The sequence below is a fragment of the Sciurus carolinensis genome, chromosome 4, assembly GCF_902686445.1.
Source record: "Sciurus carolinensis chromosome 4, mSciCar1.2, whole genome shotgun sequence".
NCBI lineage: Eukaryota > Metazoa > Chordata > Mammalia > Rodentia > Sciuridae > Sciurus > Sciurus carolinensis.
Window position 1 is genome coordinate 91736321 of NC_062216.1, and position 25363 is coordinate 91761683.

The following is a 25363-nucleotide window of genomic DNA, read 5'->3' on the forward strand; positions in this document are numbered from 1 at the left end:
AAAGATATCTTTGGTATTTTGATAGAGGTTGCATTAAATCTGTAAATAATTTTAGGCAATATGGAAATTTTAACAATATTAATTCCTCCAATTCATGAATATGTAATGTCATTTCTCTCTTTGTGTGTCCTTTTCTTCAATTGTTTCATTAGTGTTTTGAACTTTTTAATGTAGAGATAATTTACTTTCTAGTTAAATTTATTCTTAAGCATTTTTGGTAGCTAATATGAATTAAATTGATTTTTATTTCTTTTTTGATAAGCTTTTTATTTATATATAAAAATGCTATTGAGTTTTGTAGGTTGATTTTGTATTCTACAACTTTTCTGAACTCATTTAGTAGTTCTAATTGTTTTTTTGGTGGAGTCTTTAGGTTTTTCTATATTAAATCAAGGCATTTGCGATCTGGGATAATGTAACTTTTTCCTTTCCTAATTGGATGCCCTTCATTTCATTACTTGCCAAATGACCCAGGCTAATATTTCCAGTACTATATATATATAAAAGTGGAGAAAATGAACATCCTTGTCTAGTTCCAGATCTTAGAGGAAACTCCTCCAGCTTTCCTCCATTTGGTCTGATGTTGAGTATGAGTTTGTCACATACAGCCTTTTTTGTGTTGAGGTACAGTCTTTCTAGACTGAATTTGTTGAGTGATGTTGAATTTTGTTAAATGCTCTTTTCTGAGATGATTGTATGGTTCTTGTTTTGCTCTGTTGATGTGATATATTATATCTATTGATTTTTATATATTGAATCATCTTTGCCTCCCTGAGATAAATCCCATGTATTCACGGTGCACGATCTTTCTTATGTTCTGGTGGATTTGATTTGTTATTATTTTATTTGTTATTATTATTATTTTATTTGTTAATATTATTGTTAATATTATAAATAAATTATTATTTTTATTTTCATCAGAGATATTGGTCTATAATTTTTTTTTCTTTCTTTCTTTCTTTTTTTTTTTTTGGTTGGTGGTGTTGTGTCTTTGTCTCATTTTCATACCTTAGTAATACTGGCCTCATTGGGTATAGAAGAATTCTCACCTGTTTGCCTTTTTTTTTTATGCTTCTTTTATGTTTCCACCAATTCTAAACAATCTATAATGAACTTTAGCCATTCTCAATCAGATTCTTTGAGCCACTTATGCCCAGACCTCAGTCTTATAAACATGTGTTTCGAGATCCCCTTCTAGACACTCTGTTAAGATACCTCCTTACCTCAGCAGGTTAACTACCTAAGCTTCGCTTGATCAACAGATCATAAGATTGGTCCTTGAGACCATGCCACTCTGCATGCTTTATACCAGAGGTGTAAAAACTACTTACTTTTCCTTAAACAAGATGTTTAAATCTCACCACTACATTTGCATACATTCTAATCCCTTCATCTGGAATTGCCCTCCATTTGCTCACTTCCTGAATTTCTATTTATTTTTTAATATTCAACCAGAATGTCAATTTTTACTTTTTCTCTCCATTTTTGGAACTTCTAAATAGACTAATATCTTTGTCTGTGCTTCTAAATGTATTTTGATCATATGTAGTCATCAGCCTTATCACAAATATCACAGTCATAATATTTGTTAACATGCGTAATCCCTGCTGGACTACTGAACTTTTGAGAGCTGGAACTGTCTTATTTATTTTGGCTTACCCAATGTCCCTCAGAATGCATAGCCTGTGAATGTTTAATAGATGAATGAGTTACTGAAATATAAAATATCTTAACTTAAGGAACTGAGGAAATCCTTTAGTGTTTTAGCTTATTTTTTAAAATCAAAACTGAGAAGAAGGAATCATGGACAAGCCCAAGCATTTGTTGCTTCAGTTCATCATCTCAGGTATGATCCTCAATATCTTTTTTTTTTTTTTTTTTTTTTTTTGGTGTGGGGTACCAGAGATCAAACTCAGGGGCACTCCACCACTGAGCCACATCCCAAGCCCTATTTTGTATTTTATTTAGAGACAGGATCTTTCTGAGTTGCTTAGCATCTCACCATTGCTGAGGCTGGCTTTGAACTCATGATCCTCCTGCCTCAGCCTCCAGAGCTGTTGGGATTACAGGCGTGCACCACTTTGTTTTTGCACAAAGAGTAAAAGGAAACTCTATTTCAATGGGAAATTATTGCTGCCCCTGTAACAGGTGAGGGAAAATGAATAGAGAAATAGTGACATAGCAAGTTAAGAAAAGTTGAGGAACCTGAATCAGAATCAGATCCTCCAATGGTGCCACCAACCTTTCACTGTCCGCTGCCACGCTGCGTGACTGTGCTCAGAGTAATGACTGAAATGAACTGATCTCACCTAAGCTCTGTTACTGAGCTGAGATAAAGCAAGGTTCTAAAATCCCATCTCTCTCTCATCCCCCTCCTTTATTTTCCTATTTCTTTTGTCTGAATCCATTTCATAGTGGTTTCCAAATCATCTATAACAGAGGGTTTCTTAAAGATTAATTTAGAGAATTATTGACAATAATCTGCCTTTTTTAGAGAGACGGAAGGCTAGCTATAAGATACAAGGGTGTCAGAGGGAAAAACAAAAAGAGTGGAAGAGGGAGGGAGAAGAGGGATTTTGCAAACACCAGTGTGGGCAGCATTATTTGTGAAAACTAAAATCTGGAAAGTAATCAAATCAGCCACAGTAGAATAGAGAAATAAAATGTAGAATATCTAAATGGACTAGTGTACAGAAAATGAACTAAAACTTCAAACAACAGGAACAAAACTCAGGGAAGGAAGCCAGATTACATTAAAAGATTTCAAAAGAAAGCCCAAATAACACATGGTGTTAGAAGACAGGATAGTGTTTATTTTGGGAGTGAGAAAATGACTGGAAAGGGGCATGATGGGGCTGCTGTGATATTAATAACATTCTGCGTATTGTCTATTTATTTACTTTTGTTAATTTGCTTAATGAGGGGGATTGGGTGTGCAGATGTGTTTTGAGACAATTCATTGAGCTGCACCTTAGAACTTGTGCCCTTTCCTATGTGCTTGGTAACACACAAGACACATACTTTTTGGGAATCAGTTGCATAGGTCAGTTTTGCTGAAATAAAAAACAATCTTCCAAATCTCTGCAGTTTACAACATATATATTCATTTCATTGTGTTAGGCAGAATTTAAAGATGGCCCCTTTGGTCTCTATCCTCTGGTGTTACTCCTGTGATTATGTTGATTACATAGCAAAGGAATTTTGTAGCTGTAATTAAGTTTACTAATCAGCTGATGTTCTGATAGGGAGATCATCTGGGTGGACCCACCTCAATCACACAGCCCTTCAAAGGCAGAGTTTTCTGGTGTTCAAAGATTTGCCAGGGGGAGTTCAATGTGCTATTGGTGACTTGAAGATGAAGGAGTCACATTGAAAAAACATGAGAACAATCCCTAACCAACTACAGGAAAATGAGACTGCAGTCCCGTGTAACAAGAAATAACTTGTGCTTACAACCAAACCCTGGGAGACAACTGCAGCTGAAACCTTGATTTTGACCCGGGAGGCTCCTGAGCAGAGAACCTGTTCCTTGAGCTAAGCTTCAGAAACTGTGAGATAATAAGTTTGTGTTGTCATTAACTGACAGATTTGTGGTGTTTTAAAATACAGCAATAGAAAACAAGCACACATTTCTTCACACGTTAGCAGCTTTGGGTTGGCAGCTGCTGAGATTCAACTCTGCTCCGCATGTCTTCACATTCTTAGTCCCAGAAATGCACTATTTGGAACATTTATGTGGCAGAAAGGAAAGAGCAAGTGAGCACACAAAACCCATGCTGCCATGCGTGGTGTTCACCATATCCACTCAAACTCCAATGGCCAAAGTTCATAGCATGGCCATGCCCAAAGCCAATGATGCAGGGTGCATGATCTTATCTTACAGAGAAATGGAGATTGGACAATTTTGAAAAATAATAAAATATTCCATCATGGAATGCTGTAACTATGACCTAATTATAAAGAAAGGCTTGATTTTGAATCTTGGTATTGCCACCTACCTAGGTTTGTGACCAGAGAGAAGTTAGAAAATCTCTCTGAGCTTTAGTCTCTTAAATAGTAACTATCTGCCTTCCAGGAGTGGTGTGAATGTTAAATATATGAACACAATGCCTGATATAGCTAATGTGTGATTAATAAATATTCACCTAGGCCTCTTGTATTCAGGATTAACTGGAACAGAAGCCACATATAAATACCCATCCCTTTCCCTAATTTTGCTTATAAAATTATAGCAGAGTCCCAAGTGCATAATATCTTTACATATTTTATCTCCTTGAACAGTACAGTAACAAATCACTTAGAGTAAGGTAAATATAGTACTACTCTTTTGAATGGGATCACTAAGTGCAATCAATATCAGAAGTGGATTATTTTAGAATTACCTTTCCATTTTGATGATTCACTTTAACACCTATTCGTGGCTTGTGAAAATGTTGTCATATGTTATCGTTATTCCAGTTGGAAAATTAGCCAAGTCAAACAGTAATAATACTTTGTTCTTGGATTATATAGACTTTACAACTTGTCGAAATGATTTTAAAATCTAACTCTGGTTGGTAGTTTGCAATATCTCTCTTTTAAAAGCAACAATTGTTAATTGTTATTATTTAACCCTGAATCCACTATGTAAGGTTTTTAACTTTTTACCACGTGAACATAATTCATTCTCATTCTCTCTCTCTCTCTCTGTCTCTCTCTCTCTCTCTCTCTCTCTCACACACACACACACACACACACACACACACACAAAATGAAGTCAGTATACTTTAGTCAGAAGAAGAAAAAAGTCAAGTCACTCCAAAATTAATCCAACAGATAACTTACAATCAAGATTTTGGTGTGTATTCTCCAATATTTTTCCCTTGAAAGATAGGCAGACAGAGAGAGAAACTGTACATTACACACACACACACACACACACACACACACACACACAGAAAAATAAATATACTTGCATTTATATATTTCTATTTTTAGGTAATACATCTTTTACAAAATGGTTTTATATATTATATTCTGTATTCTAACCTGCTTTTTCATCTAGTCATATACATGCATACCATTGTTTTAATGACTCTATGTATATTTTTCAGCCAGTAGCTTATTATTGAATATTTAGAATCTATGTTGAGTTTTCTCGTAGTCTCTTGAATAGTGGTCCCCATTAGTCCATATACATGAATTTGAGGAAGTCAGGGAGTGGGACATTCAGTCAGTGTCCAGGGCACCAGCCAGAGTTTAGTCCTACTCAACCCCACTCCTTGATCAGATCCTATACTTGGCAGTTCTGCTCTTTAAATTCTTTTTTTTTTAATTTATTTTTATTGTAAACAAACGGGGTACATCTTGTTTCTCTGTTTGTACGTGGAGTAGAGGCATACCATTTGTGTAATCATACATTTACATAGGGTAATAGTTTTTGACTCGTTCTGTTATTTTTTTCCCTTCTCCCCACCCGTCCCACTCCTCTTTTCCCTCTATACAGTCCTTCCTTCCTCCATTCTTGCCCCCCTCCAACCCACCATTATGTGTCATCATCCACTTATCAGTGAGATCATTCGTACTTTGGTTTTTTGAGATTGGCTTATCTCGCTTAGCATGATATTCTCCAATTTGATCCATTCGCCTGCAAATGCCATGATTTTATCATTCTTTATGGCTGAGTAATATTCCATTGTATATATATATATATATACCACAGTTTCTTTATCCATTCATCAATTGAGGGGCATCTAAGTTGGTTCCACAATCTGGCTATTGTGAATTGAGCAGCTATGAACATTGATGTGGCTGTATCTCTGTTGTATGCTGATTTTAAGTCCTTTGGGTATAGGCCCACAAGTGGGATAGCTGGGTCAAATGGTGGTTCCATTCCAAGTTTTGTAAGGAATCTCCACACTACTTTCCAGAGTGGCTGCACTAATTTGCAACCCCACCAGCAATGTATGAGTGTACCTTTTTCCCCACATCCTCTTCAACACCTATTGTTGCTTATATTCTTGATAATCGCCATTCTAATTGGGGTGAGATGGAATCCTAGGGTAGTTTTGATTTGCATTTCTCTTCTTACTAGAGATGTTGAACATTTTTTCATATATCTGTTGATTGTTTGTAGATCTTCTTCTGTGAAGTGTCTGTTCATTTCCTTAGCCCATTTGTTGATTGGGTTATTTGTATTCTTGATGCTCTTTAATTTCTCAGTACATATTAGAAGTGTCAAAAATCTATATAAACAGACTCTCTCAGAATGGATAAGACTTTTTTGAAATTTGGAGTCGCCACTTTGTATTATCAGGATTTGCCAGATGGTATATAAAAGTATCCACAACTTAAATGTATTAATTTCTCTTTCCAAAATTTGTCTTTCCTAACTAGTTCTCTGTTAAAGGGTGTCAAAACTAGATAAAGTTTCTATACTTTATAGGTCACATATGTACCGTGTCCTGTGTCCAGGATTATCCTAAAGGTGCTCGTGATCAAAACATTCAGGTGCCATCTTTCTTTCCCCCGAAACACAAATTTAAAAAGTAGTCTTGTGTTCTGAGGTTCTTCTTTTGCCTCAGACCAAGGGAATGACTGCTCATAAACTCCCCCAAAGAACTTGCAATGATGATTCACAAATGCCCTGAATTCAGCCATTGTTACAGAAACATGACTGCCATTATGGGAGAAATAATTACGTATTATTATTTTTTTACATACAAGGAATTAAATGGAAGTCTCCATCTGCCTTAGTTAAAAGCTCCCTTTGGACTGACTGGGAGGCCCATTACCCAGTAGCTGTGAACACTGACCTCTAGCCTGGCCCCTGGTCCCAGCCTTGTGTCCTCTCCTCTGGGCTCTGACAGCAGTGCTTTTGATGAATGTGCTATTTTTGATCTCTTCAAAGACGGACTGTTAAAGGAAAGAGAAGATTATTTGCAAGAGTAGTAAAATGTTCCAACAAAAGAATGAAATGAAGTAATTAGCTTCCTTCCCTACATAAGCACCAGCACTGCAGTCCAATCTTTAGGTTGTAGTGATTAAGGAAAATAATGACCCTCCCCATGTGAGGAAGAGCCATCCGCAGCCACTGTCCAATAACAGTTAAGACCACATTCTCCTTTTCCCTAGGGAGGATGTTAGCTATTTCTCATTTATTAAAACCATTTAAAATGGGGACTACTTCTTAAAGTGGGAGAGCTATATAAAATAACAAATCCTTAGTGAACCAAATATTTGTTTGTTACTGGTGACTGAACGCAGGAATACTCAGGAGTACTCTACCCCTGAGATATATCCCCAGGTTCCTGCCACCTTTTTTTGTTTTTTGAGACAAGATTTCACTAAGTTGCCCAGGCTGGCCTCAAACTTATCATACTCCAGCATCAGACTCCTGAATACAAAATTTTTTAACACGTGTCTCTTTAAAAGTAGAAAAGTGAGAGTTTTGTGAGGTAGGATTAATTATTAATTTTTACTGTATATAAGAGATATTGTTATGGCTCAGACTGAAACTCAACAAAGCCCAGCCTGCTTACCAACATACTATTCCAGTGAGCTTGATGTTTGACAGGGATCTTAAAGCCATGATGGAAGGCTTCTTAAATTTGACCTGTGTTGTATTGCTCTACACAATGAAAGGATATCATGGCTTGTACATCCGTTAGATAGAGGTTTTGGACAATACCTTGTGGACTATTTAAAAATATAAAAAGACAAATGGACAACTGAAAATGTGCTGAGCAGAAGAATAAAAAAGAAACATTCTGGCACAGCCCTAGTTAACTATAAACTATTTGACAACTTTGTCCAAAAAATGGAAGATGATGTGGCTGTTATCTGAGATGGAGGTCTCTTCATTTTCACCTTAAGGAGAGATTTAAAGAAAGGGAACTGGTAGGTTTGCTGCAGGCCTGGGAGAGCTTTTATGAAAAGAGTTGCTGCCAGTGAAGGAAAAAATAACTAACTTCCAGGAAGGGAAACAATAAGAATCAATCAAAGAAGTTAATTAAAGAAGGGCAACAGTGGAACATGAAGGATAAGAGTTACAAAGAGTGAGAAGGGAAGTGAAAACATGGAAGTGATAAGAATGATTTACCTTCTGAACTGGCTACTTACCTTCTACCTTTGTCTCAGGTCTAACACCAAATGACACTGACCTCAGGAAGCCTTCTGCTAGCCACCTGAGTATGGTACTGTTATTGGGTTCTTGGATCTGTGTCTCCTCATCATGAAGGTCTGCAATGGCCTAAGTATGCTTGTCTGTCTACCAGCAGACCCTGAGCCTCAAGCGTTCATTGGTGGGCCAGCCTTGCTTCCTGCTATAGCTTGAGGAACTGGAACAATGCTGGGGCATTTAAGTGTTCCAAAAGTATGCTGAATGAATAAATCTCAGGGGGAGGCTGCAGATTCGGTAAGCAGAGAGGAACAGATTTGTACGGGGACCACAGCGCACAGGTGGAGAGTTGGAGCAATATGGCAATTTACAAAGAATCGTAGAGTGCCAAAGTGGCAAAAAGGGACTGTGTGCTGATCACAAAGGGCCCCAGAAACATGTGAAAGAGATTAGAATTCATGCTGAGAGAGGACACTAGCAGAAAGTTGGGAAGAGATGTGATTAAATTTTCATGTTTAAAAAGAAGTAATTTCCTGCAACCTGGAAAACAGATTGGAGAGGGGCCAGCACGGAATCAGGAAGCCCATGTAGACATTGTTGCAGGACTCTAGGGGAGATATTATTATGGGTTCAATCATAGTAATGCAGGAAGGAGGGAGAAAGTGGGTGATTTAAGAAATACTTCACAAGTTGGTTTGAAAGAGTTTTAATATTGATTAAAAGAGAAGAAAGAGGACTCAAGACTGATGTCTGTTTCAGGTTTGAACAAATGGATACTGGATAGTACCATTCACTAAAATAGGGGAAGGAGGGAGAGAAGCATTTTTGTGAATTCAGTTTCAGGAAGTTTGAAGTCTGTGAGTCAATGCAATATCCTCGAGGAGATGTGCAGAGGCAGTTGGATGTGAGCCTCTTGAGAACTCAGGTGGAAGATAGAGCTGCAGACGTGGGTCATTGACGTGGAGCTGGTAATGAAAGCCAGAGGAAGTGACAGGATCACTCAGAGGAATGTGTGGAGGAAGCAGACAAGAAGACTCAGAGCTTCGAAAAACAGAGCCATTTTTTTAAAGATCAGCAAAAAGGAGCTAATAAAAAATAGTGTGATGGAGGAGACTGAGTGGGAAAGTGGGGTCACAGAAGATGAGGGGAGAATTAATTTAAGTAGGACAGGTATAAAGATCAACATCTCCAGAAGTTAGGTTGACAAGTGAGACAGTTCTATTAAGTTTAGCATTAAGGAAGTAATTGGCAGCCTTGAGGAGAGTAGTTTCAATAAAATTGGGGAGACAGAAGCCATATGACTTTGTTGAGAAGCAAAGAGAAGGCATAGTGAACACAGTGGATATACACAAATATTTCCAGATGTTTCACATAGCAGGGAAAATTCTTTTAGTTTTCAAAGCCTTTAAATATTCAATCTATAGGAAGAAATAATGGGCAATTAGTGGTGAGCTAAAGAAGAGTGAGATAGACCCTGAAGAGTTGTGAATAATTCCAATACTTTGGAGATGGCAGTCCCACAGACAGAAGGCAGAGGAAAGTGAGTTTGCTGGGGAAGTTCAATTTTAAACCCATATGTCAGATGGTGTTTTGCCAAGTGAAAATTCATAAAAGCAAATAAACAGAGAGTGGGGCAAACAGAAGCACTCTGGCTTACATGGACATATGAAAAATCCCATGCAGTAGTGGAAGCTAAAGCAATTAACAGGTGTTAAGACCTTCCAGGGAAAGAATGGGAATGAGACCAACAGAAGACTAAGGGCAGCCACACAGCAATCCACTGATATCAGTCACCCAGGAACTTAGCGCTGTCTACTCTTCCTGAGTGAATAACTGGATGAGGGCAGTCAGGGTCATATCTCTGCAGACTTTTATTCCCTTACTAAGTTATTTTAAGTATAGAGAAAATCCAAATCAGCTCTCCCTCACCCTGACTCCAGACTATGTATTGTGCAATATTCTTGACATTACTACTTGAAATTTATTCAGTTAAATTTATTCAAGTGCTTTCAGCATTTTCTGTAAAATAGAATTTCTGTGTGCAATACATTTCCCACCATAAATGACTATTTCAATAATACATAAACTTTTGAGATGTACAAATATAGAGTTTAACACACAGTATGTTTGAGTAACATCCAACTTGTGGAGGACAGAAGCTTAGCGATTATGAGGTACTCGTAGTGAATATAGAGCTGAGGGTAAAACCGCAGGTGGGAGTCTGATGGTGGCAGGACTTTAACATCCTAAGTACTTTCAGTTTTGTTCTGTACACAGTAGGAGTAATTGAGTTTTTGTGAACAGAGGAGTGATAGGTATAGATCTGAGTTTTAAGGCAATGAGGCTGGTAATGTTGTCTGGACAGTTGGCTCTGAAAGATTTGTTAACTGAGTGGAGAAATGATGGCAGAAGACTAGGGGACCAGATGAAAGGGGCTGCTTCTGTCTGGAAGATAATGGGAAGGAAGGTGGATGATCTCTCATTCAGTGAAATCAGAAACTGAAATTTGGCCATTTTTAAAGGTTGCTAAATCAGGGATTAAAAACATAAGCATTTATCTTAGGCATTATATTTTAACTTAAGACATACATACACAGTACATGCAAACACTGATAAGAATCCAAGTCTCTTTTTTTGAGTATAAGACTAATAACTGGGGTTTTGTACTATTTTTCTTGTGTAAGCTATGCCCGTGTTTCTGTTTCTTTAAATTGAAACAAAAGGTAGAATGCAAATCTCTAAGACATCTTTTACAATTTTTCCCCATTTTTGGTTCATCTTCCACATTGCTTATTTAGATCATAATAGTTTCAGAAACTTACTTTCTTGGAGTTTTTCCAAAAGTATTTAACTTAATTTTCACAGGAATAGCTCTTTCACACTCATATTCAGTAGTTTACGTAATATTAAGTATTATAACGATAAAAAGCACAACTGCACAGACTGATTCATAAACAAAATACAAATGTTTCTTGGTAAACGTCAACTAAATTGACGCAACCAGAAAAGCCCATCCTATCACTCGCCCTAGTGATTAGTGTGAAAGAAAACTGGACAGTGTAGCTAATGAGGTGATTTGAGTAACTGGGAACTGACTAGCAGAGCTTCCTCTATAATGACCTGAGCTATGGCAGCAGTGGGAAAGAGAGGAGAGGAGAAACTGAAAAAATATAGAAGACACTAGCTTTGGAAATAAACAGACTTGAGTTCAAATGCTGACCTCAATTGCTTAGCTGTGAAGGTTTCTTTTTTCATATTTGTAAAATAGAATAACACAGCATGTAGTTAAAAGGTTCATTGGGAAGATGGGTCTTATGTACTTAGCAATGTGCATGACAGGAGTAATTAATATGATACTAAATCAGTGGCATTTGGTGTTCAATTAAGAACTGTGAAGTGGCAAAGATGACTCCTTATTTTTTACCTTATTTTCTTTAGTTTTTTAGAAGATGATCTCAACTAACTGAAGTAGAAAGCACAAGAGAAGTAATAGGTTTGACAAAAAAATACAGTAAAGTTAATTTGGGATGTGTTGAGTTTCCTGGTGTGATACCCATGTTAGGATGTCCAGAAGGCAGATGGAAATGTTATTCTGGCTTCTAATGAAAGGTCTTGGTAAGCAAAATCAACTTAAAGTCATCCATGTAAAAATGCTAAGTAAAGTCACAAGAATGGATGGAAATGGATAGAAAGGAGAAAGGACACAGCAGATTGGAAAAGGCAAGAATCATACGTGAAGCAAAATCCAAGATCCTAAAGGAACCAGCTGGGCTACTGAGGCAGAATATCTAGGAAATATAGGTACAGGTATAGACGATGAGGTGAGTTTTGCCTGTTTTTCTCCTTGACTGCCTCAGCCTTCCAAGCTTGGGGCAGCATTTTTCACCTCAGGAGCTTCTGAAAGCTCTCCAGCTAATGCTCAGAATGGTTGGTGTCCGTAAGAGAGGTCCAAAGTCATTTGAAAGGGAAGCAAGGTTGAAGGGAGCCTTCTTTAGAACAAAGGAGACCCAAACATGTTTTCAGTCTAAGGGAAGAGAACCAGTGGAAGAAGATGTTTTTAATTAAAAATTAAAAATGGTTTTCTCTCTAATATGAAGTTGTAGGTGATTTTTGTTTTTATCTTTGTTTATCTTCCAAATTTTCACCATTGAGTATATAATTACTGGATCCACAAACTAACAAACAAACCCTATTTTCCTTAACATGAGGTAAGAGATTAGGGAAGTCTATGAAACAATGTAACAGAAAACCTGGAATGGAATAATAGTAGGAATGCAGGTGGAAAAGACAGCACAGAAAGGGACTGATGTATTTTCCCCATTGAGACAGAAAAGAAAACAATTGAAGATTCAGAAAAGTTTTGAAGTGGAGATAAGAGAATGTGAGAAAAAAAAATTGCATTATTTGACTTCTATATTTTTTCAGTAAATTAGGAGACAAGATAATTGACTAAACCTGAAGCAGAAAGATAGGACTGGAAGTATGGAAAGAGTGAAAATATTTTAAATAATATAAGAAATAGAATCAATATAAGAAATAGAATCGAATTTAATTTGAAATTGGTAAATATTTTTCCCAAGTAATCCAGGCACAGTGGCACACACATTAAGTCCCACCTACTTGAGAGCCTGAGGCAGGGGGATCACTTGAGCCCAGCAGTTTGGGGCCAACCTGGTCAACATAGTGACAGCCCATCACTTTTTAAAAAATTGCAATTACCTGGAAGTTATAACCAGGTATGTATGTGTTACAAGTAGAGCCAGTTACTACATTATCTTCCTCTGCAATATTTAACTGTCTGGGGATAGCACAGCAGTTCGAACTTGCCTGGCAGGTAAGAGCCAATGGGGTGAAGAAAGTTAAGACAGGTCTCATTCCCACAAAAGCCCACTCTTCTCCTTGTGTTGACTGTCACGGGCAACTACATCACCTGCCTTCTGTGCTAACACCTTAGAGTCACCCTAGATTCGTCTCTGAATTCTGTGAACCCTCATCTAAACAATCTCTAAGTTCCAGCCAGTTCTCCTGACACTACACCAACATCTGCTGTCACCATCTTTGTGAAAGCCGCCCTCGTCCTTTTGCCCTGACTACTGACTTGGCCTCTAACAATTTCCCCTATCTGTTCCTGCTCCACTCCATTTTGTTCTTTGTACTGCAGTTGGAGTGTTTTCTCTAAAAAAATCACTTCAGTTATAATTTCAGTCTTGGAAGGCCCTTGAAAGTTTCTGATTGCTTTTAGGATAAAGATGAAAATTCTCATCCTGGACCACCAGCTTCTGGCCTCTGCAACCACTCCAGACTCACCTGGAATACCCTGCTCCTGATCTCTATTCTCTAGGCATGCAGGCCTTCTCCTGGCTCCTCAGAAACATATGGAGAAGGACCAACAGAGGTAGAGTTGAGATGGGGCAGATGGTGTCATATAATCAGGTGTTGTGGATTTCAAAAGGAAGAGAGATTTCTGAGATAAGGACAGAGAAGTCATAGAATGGGAGAAAAGTGGAAGAAAAATGATATTGCTTCCAAAACTTGATACAAAGAGAAGTAAAAAAAAAAAAAAAAAAAAAAATCATCTCTGAAAGTACTGTGATTCAAGTGAGGTTGTCAGAGGAAAGTCAAATTCTACTCAGTTATTTAGTCAGTTGTTTCATTTATTTAATTAGAAAATATCCTAAGGCAAATATTTTTATATGTAGCTGTGAAATACCTGAGCCACTGAAGACGATACATACTAGTTCCTCCAAAAGGGCAGACTGTCTGAAATGAGCCATAAATTTCTACAAAATTTAATTTAACTTCCACAGAAAAATGCCAGATGAGATGCTCAGACCCACTGTTTCATGATAGTGGCATAAAGCTCATAAGTCACAAAAGAAAACAAATCCCTGGGAAACTGGTTGCAATTCAGCAATGACTTCGAGTGAGACCTCTACACAATACATACAGTAGATATATTTCACATTTTCATTCAGTAGGTGACTCAGCTCTTGTTCAGCAGAGACTCAGAGATAATGTATTATTGCTTCATAGACTATATCACACAAATTAAGTGTTCATAATTCCCTCTTCCAGTGAGCAGAGGCCATGAAAGAATCACATCTCAAACAGCATGTTCGTTTAGCAAAGAGATTTACTTCACAGGATCCTGGAAAGGGAACCTCTTTCTTTTTCTGGTACTGGGGATTGAACTCAGGGGTACTTAATCACTGAGCCACATCCCCAGCCATTTTTTATATTTTATTTATAGATAGGGTCTCGCTGAGTCGCTTAGGGTCTCTCTAAGTTGCTGAGGCTGACTTTGAACTAGTGAGCCTTCTGCCTCAGCCTCCTGAGCCGCTGGGATTGTGTGTGCCACTGCACCTGGCAAAAGAGAACCTCTTTCTGACTTTCCTTTGCACACGCCACAGCACACCTCAAAATGAAGCCACACATCTGGACAGAAGTTATTTGACAGGTAAACAACCCCTGAAATTAGAACCCACACTTGGTAAACAAAAACATTCAGGAACTTTCTAGAACCTCAAGGTGCACACATCATTTGTCTGTATAGATGATTGACTTCCCATCCCTGGGTGTCCCAACAGGGCTCAAGTATTCCAGATGTGTGTGAAAAAGTAACAGTCTGAAGCAGTTCTGGAAGAATTCAAAATGACCAGCATAAGGAAGAAACACATTTGTAGTTAAGATTGGAATGATCCTGAGTGTAGTTTGGAGCTGTTCATAGAAGCTTCTTGGCTCAGCATCATAAACTCATATCTGGATAAGAGAGAAAAGAGGACTGGGAAGCTCGCTATGGTCCTTCTCTAGGATTCCATGATCCTGAGGGTGCTTTAGCAATACAAGAACACCTGAGCATTAGTGGCATTACTGATCGTGAGGAGGACCTGGGGCCACAGCTGGCAGAAGTTATGTGTCAGGACCTCTTCTCACTGTGACTGTGAGAAATACTTGTAGACAGTAATTGTACAAGGAAGTAAAGTACAGTTCACACACAGCTGACCTGGCCAACCAACAACCAGTGGTACCATATCCTGAAATCAAGGATGAAAAGGGAACAGATAATGACTAGTTCACCATTTGTGTGAGGTGCCTATGAAGCTCTTTAGAGGTGTCAAGAAGGTAATTGAGAGTTTTAGAGACAGAATGTGGTATCCTGGTCATTTTCTGTTGCTCTAAAACCATACTTAGGAATAGAGGTTGATTGGACTCACAGATCTGGAAACTTGGAAGGACAAGAAGTACAAGAGCAAGGCCCCAGCATCTGCTCAGCATCTGGTGAGGGCCTTCTGGCTGCATTGTAACATGATGGATGGCAGCAGATGGTGAAATAGAGTAAGCATGCTGGCTTAGGTCTCTTGTCTTCTTCCTATAAAGCCACTAATGCCTCTGTGGGAGTCTCACCCTCATGACCTCATCTAATCCCAGTTACCCACAAGGGCCCCACCTCCCCAAACCATTAACATGAATGTAGGGATCAAGTCCAATAGGAGAACTTTTAGAAGACACATCCAAACATATTATTGAGGTAGAGCTACAGGTTCAGTGTCCTCAGCTTAGAGATGTCAGTTGAAGTAATGGCTGTCAAGGAGAGGGTTCACAGAAAGTAAATGAAGAGAGCCAAAGAGAGAGGAAAGTCCTGGGACTATCCATGTTAAAGGAGCAGCACAAAGTAACCTCAGGCAGGACTCCTTAAATAACAGGGTAAGCTGGGGGTGAAAGAAGATCTGTAAGAAGTTGAGACCCAAAGAAATCACGCTTAGAACTTAATCCTCACAGTCATTTCTAGAAAGTTACATCATTTCTTTGTTTCTAGATCTTCCCTTTCAAAGAACTGAGTGCAGAATATTAAATCTGAAACATTTGCAAGCACTTTGTTTTAAGGATATAAATCAGCAAGTAGTTAAGTCAGGGAATAATAAACAGTCACTGGATGAAGCTTAGCAATGTAAGTTCCAGAAATTTTTATTACTTTTTAAAAATTGATTGTCTGATAAGACACAAGGCACATTAATGGGTGCTTATAAAGTGATTAATCTCTCCATTTCCTCTCCAGTCATTTGAAACGCTCTGTAAGATGCCCTGTTTTTTTTTTTAAAATTAAATATGATATTTCAACAGGGACTTTACAAGGACTTTTATCTTGCAAAGTTTCAGAGTGTGATGGCATAGTTTTAGTATCACACTTCAAATTGGACATTTTTATGTTGGCTTAGAAGACATGCAGGACTATAAGCATCAAGACTGAAATTTCCAAAAGCAGATAGATCTTCCTTTTTGCTAACTGGAAGATAAACAGACTGCTGTACCCTTTGTAAAAGAGGTCCTACTTGACAAGGAGTAGTATGACAGCTTTGCCAAGTCTCCTGATTTCCTCTTTCTTCAGGGATGAGCCAACCACTTGACATTTGCCCTCATCCTGTCAGGTTACTTGGAACTCTGTGCCCAAATTCTACAATCACTGTGAGAAATCCCACCCTCACCAAGCATCTGTTCTCTGGTAGAGCTTTGATGGACAGCTGAAGGGGATGTGTTACAGTACATTTTATGGGTACTCCTTACTTACAGGACACAAAACTGAGTGGGAAGAAGACGCCTGTGATTTCAGGGTTGGTGTCTATTCATCCATTCTCAGAAATCCCAAGGTTTTCAGGAACTGAATGAGCAGTTGCTGTGCCTGGCAATTAGTGGACCCTATTTCTTCTTTCCATGTCTTTCCCAACTGCTTTTGATCATCTTCCCAGTTATACATAAGGTCTTACCCTTCCAGACAGGGTATTAATATTTAAAGGGTCTGGGTACTTGATCTCTTTGCTGTCAAGAAAAGTTAGTACTAAATGTGTGTAAGGTGATCCACTGGCTTGTGTGATTTTGGTAAACACCTTGCTGCCTGTACTGCATCAAGGTTCAAGGCCCCAGTGTGCTGGTCACACCCTTCTTCTCTCTCCTCTGATGTCCTGTTCTGACAATGGGCCTCTTGCACATGCCTAGCCTTTGAGATCTGGCCCTGTATTTCTTTTGTTAGTTCTATTAAGAACTAAAACTTGGCCCTGCGTTCCAGTGTGACGCCACAGCCTTTACTATCCTTACACAGGCCAGCAAAATGCAGGCTCTCAATCTTTCCAAACTTACATCATGGACTGTGTGGCTGATCACTTGCAGAAGGCAGATACAACCTAGATTGTTGGTGCTTTCTGCTTCCAAGGTGGGTCTGTCTTATCTGACCTAGAATTGGCTCAGATCTCCTTGGGCCAAGGCAACATCACTAAAGGGCTCATATGAGATCAATTACACAGCCCACTGCTCTAACTTACTAAGACTAAAAATTTTAAATCCCTAATAGCTCCAAAACCATTCCATTAATATGTAATATGCAAGAATGCTTCACTCTACATCAGAACTGTGCCATCAATTACCTGTGTTATGAACTTCCCTAGATGTATCAAATTTACTTTAAAATTGTGTTAGGATTCCATGGATGTGGTATCTGAATATTAGTAAAAAAGTCTTGCAAATAAGCAACTTTTAACAAATGTACTAAGATCAACTTTTTGGGTTTGTCCAGGACACATCCAATTTTAGCATGAAAGTCCTGCAAACTGATAGGATTTGTCATCCCAGGAAAATCAGTCCATCTCTGTCATTCATCTCAATCTATGAAACAGAAAAGGACTCAATTATACAATACCTAAAATTATAACCTGATGATTCTCTTTTTAATTGCAGATTTTACCTGTCAACTTAGCATACCATAGCTGCTCAGTACTTCCAGCTAAATAAGAACCCTTTTAAAGAAACTCCTCTGTCTTAGGAACAGAGAACCTTTTAAAGAGCCTTTTCTTTTCTCTCTGTGACACCTTCTGTTCCTAAGATAGTCATTACCACTGCCTTCTAGGTTTAAGAAGATCTTTCTGTCTCAGTGACCCTGGTTCCAAGGGTATGCCTTCTATCCAAGTCCAGAATTGTGGTCTCATTGTTCTGACCACAGGGACCACAATGCCCTCATCTCCATTCTACAGCCTGGGTTTTACATGCTTAAATCAGGAATGAGCACAAGCTCAAATGCTAGACTAAGTCAAAGAAAAAGGGTTGGTTATTTGTTTTTTTTGTATTCAGCAGGACTTCTCAGAGTCTTAAATTGCTGAGACCAATAAGAGAGATCAACTCATTTTCCTGGGGTGATAAATCATCTCAGTTTGCAGGACTTTCATTGCTAAAACTGAATGAATCCCAGTGAATCTGGACAACTGGGCACCCTCCTTTTACTCAAAACTGATTATTTGCAAAGGAATCAAGTACACTGTCTATTTCCCAAATGCACTTGATCATGGATGCCTTTAGAGGGATAACGTTATTAATACCTTGTGGATTTCATGTCTGGTTTTGTGTAGCAGGTAGTTACCTGTTAAAAATATTGTAAGGTTTCATAAGATCAGGTATAAAAGGCACCTGAAATACAACATCAAAAGTTCACAGTGATGATCTCAAGCCTGTGGCTATTGCTTCACAAGAGATTAAAAGAACAGGGGTAAAACTAAAAGCTGAATTGAGTGGTGTATACATAAAATCTTAGACCCTATTGCCTATCATTTCACAGGTCCTTTCCTTTGAGACCTAAAATTTTGGTCATTTTAAACTATTATCAAATGATGCCTCAGCAGACTGCTTCAAAAGTAATGGGAGAAAATATAGTAAGAGCAACATATTCTTAATAATAAGCGTAATAGCACAGTAAAGCCTCTCCTTGGGGGATAAGTGGGTAAAAGATCATAAAAAGGTGGGAAGGAGAGGCTACAAGCAATAAAGGTATGGTTCTCCACTCAGTCAATAGAGGAACATATGAGAGAGTTAGAGGCATGACTGTTAAATTCTGAGCCAAGTGTTCTGTTTGGGTAAAACTCCCAAATACCTCATCTTATTTCATGGTCTAGATGTGTTCCAGAAAAGTAAACCTTTATGCACATTTATTACCCGCCTTTCCCACAGGCCTTCATTATGAGAGCAGAGATAGGAACCTGGGGAAAAGGACTAGGCCTATGTGGAGTGTATCACTCAGTCAAAGGGAAAGAACCTACATTGTTGTCTGCTGTGTGACGAAAGAATGTCATTTCCTTCTATGAGCCTTCCGTTTTCTCTTGAAAATGGGGGTGGTAGTAATCATACCCTTTTCCAGGGTCATGAGGATCAGATGAGAGAAATATGTAGAAAGTCCTCCCATCCTTACCAGGACAGGAGCCAAATCTGAAATCTTTCTAGCTTATCCGGCTGCTTCCATCATGGGTTCACGGGCTGGAGAATGGCACAAACCAGTGTATCTTTCCTTAATGAGTAAAGTCACACCTTATAAGCTCAAAAGCCCTAAGAACACTCTTGCTTGGCTTTAGTTCATTTCTTTTTATAGTAGTGTTTTGTAGTGTTGTTCTAAGATCTTTAGATTTAATTCATCCAGAAAACATTTTCTTCAGCCATAAAGAAGAAAAGAAAATATGGCATTTGCTGGTAAATGGATGGAGTTGAAGAATATCATGATAAGTGAAATAAGTCAAGCTCCCAAAAAACAAAGGCTGAATGTTTACTCTGATAAGTGGATAATGATACATGACCAGGGGGCTGGGTGGTGGTGGGGAGGCAAGAGAAGAATGGAGGAACTCTGGATGGTGTAGAGGAAAATGGGGTGGGAGGGGGTGGGGGAAAGAAAGATAGTAGACTGAGACAGACATTAGTACCCTATGTACATGTATGATTACATGAATGGTGTAAATCTACATGGTGTACAACCATAGAAAAGTTGTACCCTATTTGTGTACAATGAATCGAAATGCAGTCTGTAAAAATAAAAATAAAAAAATATATATTTTTTAAATAGGAACAATGTCATCTCTGAATATAGGTCAGTACTTTGTATCCTTAAGTTGCCCCAAAATGATATTTGGTATTTATTAAGCACTTACTATCCTAAATTCTTACTAATAACTGATTGGATCCCATAATTTCCTATGGAACAGCTATCATTATTACTGCTGTTCTGTAGATGAGAAAACTGGGGTGCAAAGAGGTTCAGTAACTCCTTCAACACAGAGCCTTCTTCGTTAACCATGATACCTTGTTGCCTCTCATAGTTCTTGATATTGCCTTTATTTCTTACTAGAGAAAACTTTACCTTGGACAAGCACTGCTTTGAAATCTTGTGAACCATTAATTTATTTCACTTGAGGACTTAAATTTTTTTTTTTTTTTTTTTTTTGGCTATAACCACCTTCTATCTGAGGTCCTAACTCCCAGGGATGTCATTTACAACTTGTGATAAAAACGATGAGTCATCTGAGAAGATAATAATGAAGAAAAAATAAACACAGATGGGTTTTTCACTGTAATGAGATGAAACTCAGGAAAATGTACCAAGTGGAGGTGAAATTTACTCTATTAGAAGGGGCAATGTGTTCAAAGCAACTGGGAATTAAAATTTAAAAGAGCTAATGCAGTCAGTGAACTCGCACACTAGTCCCTAAGTTCTGGTGGAAAACCTGTCGAATACTACCATCCTGAGTCCTCACGGAGGACTGAATGCATGAAGATCATGGGCAGAGCTGCACTAAGTGGAGCAGAGGGTATTAGTGAAAGTAAACTGCTCAAGTTCAAGCACTAATCAGTAAAAGGTGGGACAACGTGGTCTATCCCCCTGCTAAGGATGGCCAAAGACAGAAGCAATGGGAGTCTCAGGAACAGACATTTCTACCTTTGCAACTGGATCTATGTATGCCAGGCTTTGTCAACAAGGGCATGAGAAACCCCTGGAAGGCAAAAGGTGTGGAGGTGGGCGTGTTCCTCTGACTGCTTCCGGGTCCATTGAGCGGCTCACCAGCAACATTTCTTCCCCCACAGCTGTTATTCCAGTGACCGTGATTGCAGTTTTCAGATATCTCCTCTCACCTTCCCAGGACAAGCTTCAACATACCACCTCAGAATTACCAGTGCCAGCTAGTCTGGGCCCCTCCTCAAAAGAATAGGCTCCCGACTCAGCAGGACCCCACTGAGCACTGAAGTTCTAACTCCGCTTCTTTCTTCCCACAGTCTAGGGGCAGCAGCTGCTGCCGCAGGTGCCTGTGGGTTCCCTTCTTCCTTTTCAGCCCAGTGGTACCCATTTGACCAAACTCTTCCTTAAAATACCTGGTGTGGTTTCTGAAAGTGTTCCTGGCTGGCTCTTAATAGAACCGTGCCTGTATCCATCTCTGTTTCTTTAACATTTCCTCTGAATTCCTTCTTTGTCTCAGTATTTGCAGAGTTGCATTATTACTGAGGTTTTTAATTGCATGTGTTCTGATTTTCCACTTAGAGAAAAACTGGGAGCACATAGAAAAGCCTGTAATGCCTGGATTTGGAAATAGATTTAACATCCAGATCTTCTATTTCACAAAATAAGTGATTTAAAGCAAATTATTTAACATCTCTGTATATCACTTTGTCATTTGTAAAAAAGCAACAATAATGCTTGCCTCATAGTAATGTTGAGAGGATATAATGAATAAGATATAAAGTGCCTTAAAGGCATTTAGTATATAAAGGCTATTTTTTTGTGTGTATCTAGGCACAGTTGCCTAGGCACTCAAATATACTTGGTGGTGATTATGGTGATTTCATTGCTGTATGTGTGTGTGTGTGTGTGTGTGTTTGTGTGTGTGTGAGACCATGTACCATGTCTTTGGACACTGGTTTGTACATAGTAGCATTCAATGAATATTTGTGGGTGATGAGAGGTTTATGTTTGGATAATTTGATTAATAGTTCCAAACATGTTCTAATCCACTTGTTGTATTAACAACAACAACAACAACAAAAGCCTGCCATCCTTCCTAAGAAGAACTCCAGAGCATGCTGTTTGACTGTCTGGCTCACCTCTATGAGCACACCATACCTGGACCAAGCACTGGTATAATGTGTTTGGAGCAAAAGGTTTTGTTATCTATTCAAGTGCCCTTACTATAGGAAAGAACCCTCTTTCTGGATACTTTTGAGGAAAACAAAAACTTATGGTTGTCATTTCTGACCTGAATTTTGATGGAAATGGCAAACATACACCACAAATTCAGAAATCATGCCACAAAATTCTGGCAACAGTATGGACACAGCTGAATTGCAGAATGTGAATTCCTGCAGCCCTTCTGAATGTCCTTGAGAGCTAGAAAGCAGACCTGCACATGTTCAGTCCTGGGGAAGGAATAAAACAGGGTACTTAAGGAGAGAACACAGAGCACTCTGCAGCCTCTGTGAAACACAGCATAATTAAAATGTTTTATTGTCCCTATGGCTTGCAGCCCTTAGATAAGCCCCATCACATACCAAAGGTCAGGCAATGAGAATCCTTGAAGAGTTTGAGGAGATTTTTCTTACCTATTTAGCTAGTCTTTAGAATGTATTAAGCAACAACAACAAATATCCAGCATATTGACTTTCATATTTTACATACACTAAGCTCATTAATACATCACAAAACCAGTGCCTTATGCTTATTACTGCTGGCAAGATGGGCTAGTTCAGGGTAACAACAGCATTTGTGAGATCTGAAAATAAACTGGGACTCAGGAGTGTAACTGCTGATGTTAAAGTACTGCATTCCTCGCTGATGATGTCAGTCAAGGATGTGTTTCTCATATATAGCAGCTCTCAGGACTTAGTGGGCCTCAGAATCACCCGAAGGCTTAGGCTTATTGCAGCACAGATTGCTGGCCCTCATTCTCAAGGGGAAGTTTGAACTGAGTTTCCAAATGTATTAGGGTTCATCAGAAAAAAAAGCCATTGGAGATATAAAGATACAGATTGTATCAAAGAGATTTGTTATAAGGAATCCGCTCACATGATTTTGGAGGCTGAGACGTCCCAAGTTTTGCGGTCAGCAAACTGAAGATCTAGAAGAGCAGATGGTGTAGTCCAGCTCACTATCGAAATCCTGAGAAGCAGTCCAGTCAAGGGTGTGAGCTCAGGTCTGAAAGGGGCATGAGTGAAACTCAGGAGAAGGTGCCTACCTTTGTAGTGAGTCTGGAAGCAGGACAAGGGGCCTGTCCCAGCTCAAGCAGTTAGGCCGGAGAAATCCCTAGGCATTTTGTTCTAGTCAAGTCTTCAAGTGGCTGGATGGGGCCCACCTGTATTAGGGAAGGTGCCCTGGCTTTGCTCAGTCATGTTAATCTCATCCAGAAACACTCTCCCAGACACACTGGGAATGATATTTGGCCAAATGTCTGGGCATCCCGTGGTCCAGTCAAGTTGACACAACCAATGAACCATCACAGCAAGGCGTGTTGCTGCTGCTGGTCCAGGGTCCACACTTTGAGAACATGCTACAGTAGAACTTGAAGCAGAAGCGGAAGCACATCACTTGCTTCCTCTTTATCACAGAGCCTGGAATGTAGCAGATGGTTAATAAAAAGTGTATTAAATAAGTGAATAAGTAACAAAAAGAGGAAAAGGTGGGAAGGAATGAAGGAGGGAAGGATCTCTCCTGTCTAATGTCTACAGAGACCTGAGTGGACTTTAGAGTTCTGTGGTGACTGGACTTCACTTTCCCCTGCAATAGGGTTTGACCTAAACCCTCTCAGGTCTTTTATGGCTCCATGTGTTTAATTTCAATTCTAGTTTAAAAAAAGAAGTAGTTCTTAACGATGATTTAAAATAATTTATTCAAACAGTAACAACTTATTGCAAGCCTGTTATGTGCCAGGTGCTGTGCTAAAAGCTTCATAGCATCAACTCATTTAATTCTCACAATAACTCCATTACTCCCATTTTTCAGATGAAGAAACTGAGTTCACGCCTTATGGAAAGAGTTGACCTGAGTTTTCATATCAGCTCTGTCTTGCCCCCAGACCTTTGCTTTTACACTGTGTGGCACACAGGCTTTTGTGAGACATTAAGGACAAGTCACCACATTACAAGGAAAACATCAAGGTGCTTATCATTTAGAGAGAGACGCTTTTATTTTTTAAAATACTCAAAGAAAAATTTTAAAGAGGATTGTTAAGAATGTCAGTGAAATGTGGGATAAAGGCACAAAGTTGTACAGTGGTTTAAAGAGCACAACTTTTGGGACCACACTCTTCCCATTTCCATCATTTACAAACTGTTTGGAAGTTACATAATCTCTCTGCCTTGGTTTCCCCATCCATACATATCTCATAAGAGTTTTTACAACCTTGTAGGATCACATCCTTACAGGATTAAATGAGTTTATGTAGGTAAAGCATTTAAGCACTTACACAGTACCACTCATAAGGCAATCAGTATGTGAATTATTGTTATTATTATTATAATCATTATTATTATTTCCCTAATACCTAGCTTAATGCCAGACACATGGAAGATAATTTTTATGTATGTTTTGATGGATTACTAAGACTGTTTTCTGGATTTTGTAGCAGTTATCCATATGGCAATTAAAGTTTGCTGTATCCTGACCTATTGGAAACTTGTTCTGTCTTTGGGTAGCTACTTCCATCTCTCAAGGCACCAATTTCAGTAACAGTTCTTACTACCTTTCACATATCTGCTTATTGCTTGCTCATTTATGCTATATTAATATGACTTCGATGTACTACATAAATACAGTTTAAGAACATGAGGCAGAATCTTAAAATTCTTAAATGCCTGACAATTTTCAGTTCCTGCAACTGCAGATGATTGAAACTTAGGAAAAAATAACCAGGAGGAACTTCTGAATTTGCTTTTTAATAAATGCCCTCTGTATGAATTGGAGGTAATGACCTCTTATTTTGCTTGTTAGGTGACCTTAATAAAAAAAATCACTTGGAAACTCAAAACTTCCCTCATCCTTTCTTTTAAAAATGGCACATTGCCAAAGAATTCATAGCAGTGCACACCAGAAGTGAGAGCTGTGGTTTGTCCTCTGACATTTAAAAGTCTACCTGAGCTCTTTAGCACATGGGTACTGAATATTCAACAATCTTCTGAAATTTCCAGCACTGCTGCTTGCTTCAGCACTTTAATTCCTAGGATACGCCAGGATTGCACATTAGCATTTAAATGGGCAGCCAAGTTCTACAGAAACTTCATGATATATGTCACACTGTGACTGGCTTCAACTCCTTCAGGGGCTGTGCAGTTTCTTTGCCTTGTCTGATGTTCCAACTTCTCTTTCAACTTTTGCCTTTGTGGATTTGGGATGATCAGTTATCTGCAAGATTTATAACCAACAGCTTTGAAGTTGGACAGACGTATGGTGTCAACATTCTGCAATTCAAGAAAATTCTCTTTCTC

At 38.7% G+C, this 25363-nt stretch overlaps 1 protein-coding gene across 4 annotated transcripts in view; it reads right to left on the reverse strand.

Moving 5' to 3' along the window:
- Lmntd1 (lamin tail domain containing 1) overlaps positions 1–25363 on the reverse strand; it is a 448551-nt gene that overhangs the window by 140928 nt on the left and 282260 nt on the right. For all 4 annotated transcript variants that reach the window (XM_047548966.1, XM_047548968.1, XM_047548965.1 and 1 more), the window contains one exon: positions 6795–6894. The gene's annotated coding sequence lies outside the window, so the exon portion shown is untranslated. The remainder of the gene's footprint in view (positions 1–6794; positions 6895–25363) is intronic.